Source organism: Thalia democratica, chromosome 7 (genome assembly GCF_965202585.1).
Source record: "Thalia democratica chromosome 7, ktThaDemo2.hap1.1, whole genome shotgun sequence".
Taxonomy (NCBI): Eukaryota; Metazoa; Chordata; class Thaliacea; order Salpida; family Salpidae; genus Thalia; species Thalia democratica.
The window spans coordinates 2,899,200-2,906,294 of NC_139171.1; positions in this window are offsets into that span (position 1 = coordinate 2,899,200).

Here is a 7,095-nt window from a genome sequence, read left to right on the forward strand (position 1 = left end):
TTGTAGAACTAAACTTTGTACTGCAAATATGATTTTACATGTAGTTTTAAAACCATACTTTTGTTGTTCTCAAAATTATTTTAACCTATCAAAACTAATCATCTTTTAAAAAATTGTTACTAGTTACCAAATAATAAAAAATTGTATAAAAACTTATTAACTTACGAATTACAGGAAATTACTCCAATTTTAAATATTTATATAAAATCGATAAAGAAATTCTAGTTAGAAATAAAATCTTTAAACATCATTGCTTATACTTTATGAAACAAAAAAAATCATAAACAAACTTAATACAGTTGTAGATACATCTAAAAATTGATTTTGAAGACCTATAAACTACTATATTAAAGTTTTTTATTTATTTTTTAGACATGTTTATACAAAATAACACATTTCATTTTAACTTTAATTCAATTTAAGTGAAAATTTCAACTTCACATCCGCTTTCGAAGTAAACTTGCTCAATATCAAATATATAATTATCTTCGGAATCTTGTTTTATTGTCAGTGCTCTCTGTGATAAGTACCTCTGGACACATCTGTGTTTAAATGTTTTGGCTATAAAAAGTTATATCGAAAGCGTTCAAAAGATTTTTTTAAAGCTATAAGGTTTTATAAACAACAAAAACTTTATTTAATGTGTTTTAAGTTAGAAAGTTTTGAGACTTTATCATAAAGTATTTCTGATGACTTAAGTTTTTTAAACCTAAAATATAAGCAGTGAATTTATAATTTACACATCTGAAATGTTACGGCTTTATTAGTTTAAACTTTCTTTATTATAAATATCATTTGTACACAAACCCTATTGGTCCCCCTTCAAATTCAGTCTGACAGACCCTGGTATCAAACCACTGGTAGTTTTCCCCGAAGTGAAAAACCTCAGTTCTGTTAACAATCTGGTCGTTTTCAAAACCGAACCTCCTGTAAATTATTCCCGCCTCAATATCGCATATTTTGTATGCGTCTTCTGTTATAAATAAATAAAAAATTAAAACTTGCTTAATTAATTTATTTTTTCTTCAAGATAAAGTTTTTTCTTATAAATCGCTTTAATGAACTAACAACTTATTAAAATTATTTTTTTAATTGTAAACAAAAAAAAGTATTTTTGTAAACTTTGTTAAAACATAAAGTTGAAACATCTGACTTATATTTAACAAATCTTTGTTATTTATTATGTTTTCTAAACATTTTAAATAATATGATAGTACTTATGACGTATGTACATGTTTAAAGGGTTTTACTGAAATATTGCGAGTGATTTTTTATAAAGTTGTGACTGCTAACAAAGTTAAACAAAAGAAATTTTATTAGAAAAAAAAAAGTTGAAAGTTTATTAAATTGAATCAAATTCATAAGATTATAATAAAAGCTATATAGTAAACAACTACAAAACAATTAAAAATCAACAAATAAGAGCTGAAAAAAAGAACAAAAATATCTTATTTGGTTTTTTGAATACCATAAACTATATACTATATATAAAATAAACGAATAAAAATCGTGCTATATAATAAATAAATGTATACGTTAATAATTTGGAATGCTTTAAAGAAACTCCTCAAGAAAAGTATGTTAGTTAATGAATTTAAAGAACATAAGACTTCAGGTATCGAAGCTTAAACAACTTGCTTTTACAAAAAACTTATAAAGATATTTTGAACTACTTTGTTTTTTATTAGTAAGCTTAAATTAGTATTACAATCAAGTTAAACAGAATTTTATTTAAAACAGTTGAAGCAAGAGGCTAATGATACAAAGCAATGTTTGAAGCTTTATAAAGTATAAACTAATTTTATTATTGTGGATATTATTATGTAATAATAGTTTTAGATTAATAAGCGTTAGTTAAAACATGCTATTAACTACGCCAAGCAAAAAATAGTTTTTTCATTCAGAAATAATAATAGTTAGAACAAACTTATTTATTACTTTTATAACAAGTTTAACAGCTTTGTAATTATGTTTTAATTTGAACGTTACATATCTCATTTTTCATGAAATTATACTCACACTAAAACGGAGTCAGTTTTTTAACGCAAAAAATTTAATTTCATTAAACTTGTAAAACTAACTAGTTTATTAAATCTTGTTAATACTTTGATTTGTTTATGTCTTAGAAGATTGCAGCCACGTAAACTTAAGTTTTTAGTTAAGCAATTAAAATTGAAGCCGTGTATTTTAAGCTCTTTAAGCTTTTTTAACTTACTATCTGGGTAAAGTCCTGTACCGGTGGAGAGAGTTTGAAATATTCCGAAATTAGAGGTTTTTATGTAAAAGTTGATTCAAGCAATAAATTAAGTATTTTCTTAACACTTTATTATGTAAAATGAACTATTTATAATAAAATTTGATATAACTTAGTCTAAAAGAAAATTAGTATAATTGTAAATAAAAACAAAAATATTTAAACGGATAAAACGTAAAATATATTTTGTAAAGTGTAATAACAATAAAAATTAGTTTTTAAGTAGTATATAAATTAGACTTTAGTTAAGAATATTTAAATTAAATTAAATTGTGAGTCATAATTTAACATCAACATTTTGTTTATTTTGATATCTACTGACCTGAAACATGATAACAATGAAAATTAGTTTTCAAGTAGTATATAAATTAGACTTTAGTTAAAAATATTTAAATTAAATTAAATTGTAAGTCATAATTTAACATCAACATTTTGTTTATTTTGATATCAACTTACCTGAAACCTGGTATAACAAAGGTTGCTTGTCTGTGGAATTCTGTAAAAGTAAAATTGATTATTTTTGCCGCATTTAATAAAAAGTTTCATAATGTATAAAACTCACAGCAGGGCAAGCTTTTTCAAGTACTGAATCTGGAACTGTGAAAAAATACCTGGAAAAGTATAAGTTTAAATAATAAAGTATGTCTTGTGAATTACTCCAAAATAAACTATGTATTTATTTTCTAGCTTGTGGTAAGGTACTTATGATTTTTATTTCATTCAAGTGAGCCTTAAAGGCAAAAGTCTAATAACTGTAACACTTTAAATTGCAGCTATAACAAAAAAAAGCTAATAAGTCAACTTAAAAAGTAAATAAAAGTATTTATTCAAACTAGAACTATAGTTTAGCTAAATTTCAAGAAAGTTACAAGTTTTTACTACAATAACGTGTTTAAAAGTATGTACATACATAATACAACAGAAACAGTTTCCTCCGAAAAATATCAGTTAAAAAAATCTTAGTTGTTAAACTATTAGTGTACAAAAACTGTTTATTGGTAAACTTAGACATTCCTATTTAATAATAGTTTTAATATAACTTACTTGTAAGTGTTATATACAGATTGTGCTTTCACAAAATCTTCATTTGCTAATTGACAAGACAAACTTGTTGAATTTTCACATCCGGGCAGTAAACTTATTAAATTGTCACATATTTCAACGTTTTCTGTTCAAATATACTTTGTAAGTACTAGTTAGTATTTAGAATTGTCATTTGATTATATAAAATTTTATGATTATTAACATTTTTTTACACAACTTTCTAAAAATAAATATCAAGTTTAATAAGTCATCACAATGTTTACAGCTCAAATATTTGTTACAAATTGTTCAATTTATTTTAGAAAGTGTGTTTGTGTGTACACAAGTACATACATTTATACTGTTTTCTAAAAGTTTTATACTTAGCTTAGTTTTATTTGTTTATAAAGTTAGAAAGGTTGCGAAACAATAAGTTAAATTATGAAAAGTAGTGTTTAATTTTTATGTAAACAACAAACAAAATATTGACCTAAAAACTTTAAAGAAACGTTTGATGTATACATAAACAATTGAAAATTTTTGGAGAAATTTTGTTTACAAATAAGTTAAAAACGATTAATAAAACCTCACCTTAGTATTTAAACATAAACAATAAAGTTTTGAAGAGAAATTCTTTTTATGTTTATGATTAATGGAATTTATCGCAATAACGTAAAATCACGTAACATTTTTAACAATTGAGTTTATGTTTATTTAATTATTTCAACTTATTGGGTGATTATAAGGTTGTGATATTTCACAAAATTTTGTTTGGTTCGAAATGCATTATATAAGTTATGAGAAAGAATTCAATTGTAATGAAGAGGCCAAAAGCAAAAGCAATTATATTTATGTTTTAAAATTTTTTTATGGTATGTTTAGTTTTTTTTTTTAATACCAGTATTTTTCAAAAATTTTAAATATAGAAAATCAATTATTAAGTCCCGTTGATTTTTATTAAAGCATTCTTTTTAGTCGAAATGAATACTGTTTGTACTACTTTTAAAAACTATATAGTAAAAAGTTTCCTCTATTTATTCTCAAGCTATTTTATAAGAACAAGACAACAACAAACTTGGAAGCTATATGATTTTAAACATTTTGAATCATATTTATAACTAATAAACATATTGTATACGGAAATAAAAGAGTTTAAAATTTTGTAAAAATTTAATTTAGAATTATTTAGTTAAGCTTATTTATATACTTTTTGCAATACAGACCTTCACAAGTGAAACCATTTCCTTCGAAGCCATTCTTACAAACACACATGAAAGAACCTTCAGTATTCACACAATTCGCATTAATCGAACACATCACAGTAGATGGTTCAGAACATTCATCAATATCTGTTAAAATATTGATTAGTTATTTATTAACCTTTGTTCATACACTTCGCATTTATTAAAAAGTTTCAAAACATTCATTCATGCCTAAAAAATGAGCATTTATCGAGAAAATTAAAAATAGTTATCTACATCTGTTCAACTGTAGGCCGATTTACATACATATATATTAAAGTTGGTTAATCCTGTTTGATCAGTATACTTATTGGTATATAGAAATATTATTGAGATGATATGTAGAAATATGGTGTAAGGTTTATGTTAATTGAGTTATATTAATTTGTTTTTTGTGTAGTTATGTAATTGAGTTTTCTTTGCATATATCAAGATTAAAAACCTTCATAAACCAGTTCGGTTCAATATAAGTAAAAGCTTTAAGTTTTCTTAAACTACTTTATACATACTAGACGTTATTGTAAACTTTTTATTGTATTAAGCTTAAACACTCACTCAATTTGAATAAAGCTTACAGTTAATATTATGACTTGAAGTCTAAATACTTACTTTTTTTTTGTTTTGTAACACGATTTAACGGTAAAAGTTAAAGTTTTTACACAATAATACTTTTTATAAATAGCGTAAGATTAAGTAGCTATAGGCTTGGTCTAAATAAATAATAATGTTGTTATAAAATGAAATCAATTGCATTTGATATGTAAGAATAACAGTTTATTTACTCAAAACTTTAAAAGCAACTCTCTTATGCTTTCTTTCTAAAAACAGTGTGTGTTGGTTAAGTTTACACCAATTATATATTAGTTATATACATAACTTTTAGAACTCGAACTAAGTACAATTTTTAAAATTAACTTGAATTAATATACAAAAAATAATTAATCAACAGTAATTATTGTACAGTAGATTTATGAATACAGTATTTGATCATTGAAATTAATACATTTTTGATCTGTTATTTATCCTAGTTTATTTTATTTTAGTCTTCAACTTGACAACTAATTGTTAATTTATTTTGTACTTAAAATAAGTGCCAAAACACTAGTTTTCAAATATTCTTTTTAACAAATTAAATAGCACATTAGCAAAAATAAAACTTACTGATGTGGTTATGTTACGTAAGCTTTGTATATTTAGTCGCTTTTGTTAAATTCAACAATATTTACTTCAAGCAAACATTATATTGAAAAAACTTTTGGTGTTTTTATTAAATCTGTGTAAAGTAAAACAAAAGAATTTTAAAACTTCAAACTTGTCTAGGTCATTTTTACTAAAACTAATTGGTTTTTATCACGTTTTGTTATTTTAATTTTACACCCTACAAAGTAAATTTAAATGAACTTGAAATTACTAAAAACAAGTAAAAGTTATTGAAAGCTATTTTTAGTACATAGGTAGAAATATCGAAGTAAACTCAAGAACGATTGCATTTGTTATTACTTTTTACAGTTTTATTCTGTATTAAAATTTAAGTTCTATGTTTTAAAATTTGTTTTGTTAAAAAATAGACTGATTTAAAACTTAATGCAGTATTGTACTTTTACATAATCAAAAATATACTAAATAGTAATTAGTATGATAAATCAAACTATCAGACAAATAATTATAACCAGTATAACATTTCAAAATAATAATAGTAGTTTAAATAATTGAAATTTAAGGCAATTACTTTAAAAGTTACAAACCTAAACCTTAAATTTCCAACTTGCATACAAAATTATCATAAACAAGTTTGAGAAAAACAACAATTAAACATATTTTATAATAATACATCTTTAATTATTTATACCTTCACAACGACCATCTTCAGTTTCATAGTAACCAGGCTTGCAAACACATTTGAACGAACCAATAGAATTCACGCATTCAGTGAACTGCTCTAGTGAACACGCACCGTCGTCAATACATTCATCGATGTCTGAAAATATTTTGATAAACAATTAAGTTTGATAAAAAACATACTTCTGTAAAAGTTTTCACTTAAAAAATCTTTTAGTAAAAAATAATCAATTATGTCGAAAAAACTTGCAAAAGATAATGAAAATATTTTGGTAATGAAAGGTATTTTTAAACAGTTATCATAAAATCATATGTTTAAAATATTTTGTTAAAAAACATTTATAAAAATATTTTCGCTTTAAAAGTTTGCAAGTTATACTTAGCAAGCTACACCCTTAACAAATAAAGGTCGTAAGTTTCAAATTTTTATTTCAATTTTCGTTGTAATTAACATTTAAAACTTATCAATTTTCCTCTATTAATATGCTCGACCTTTTTCTAAGACTTTTGACTTTCAAAGAAGTATTTTTTCTAGATATAACGTGTAATTTCATAAAGCATACCATAAAGTAAGCTTGAATTTAAAAATTAAAAAATTTCACCGTAAAAAGTAAACAATAAGTTCCATAAGAAAAACAAAATTATTATATTAGTATACTTACCATTCATTTATCAAGCTCATCTCAAATCAAAAAAGTCATTAAATGTACATAGGAAATTATTTAGTTTATTAAAAAT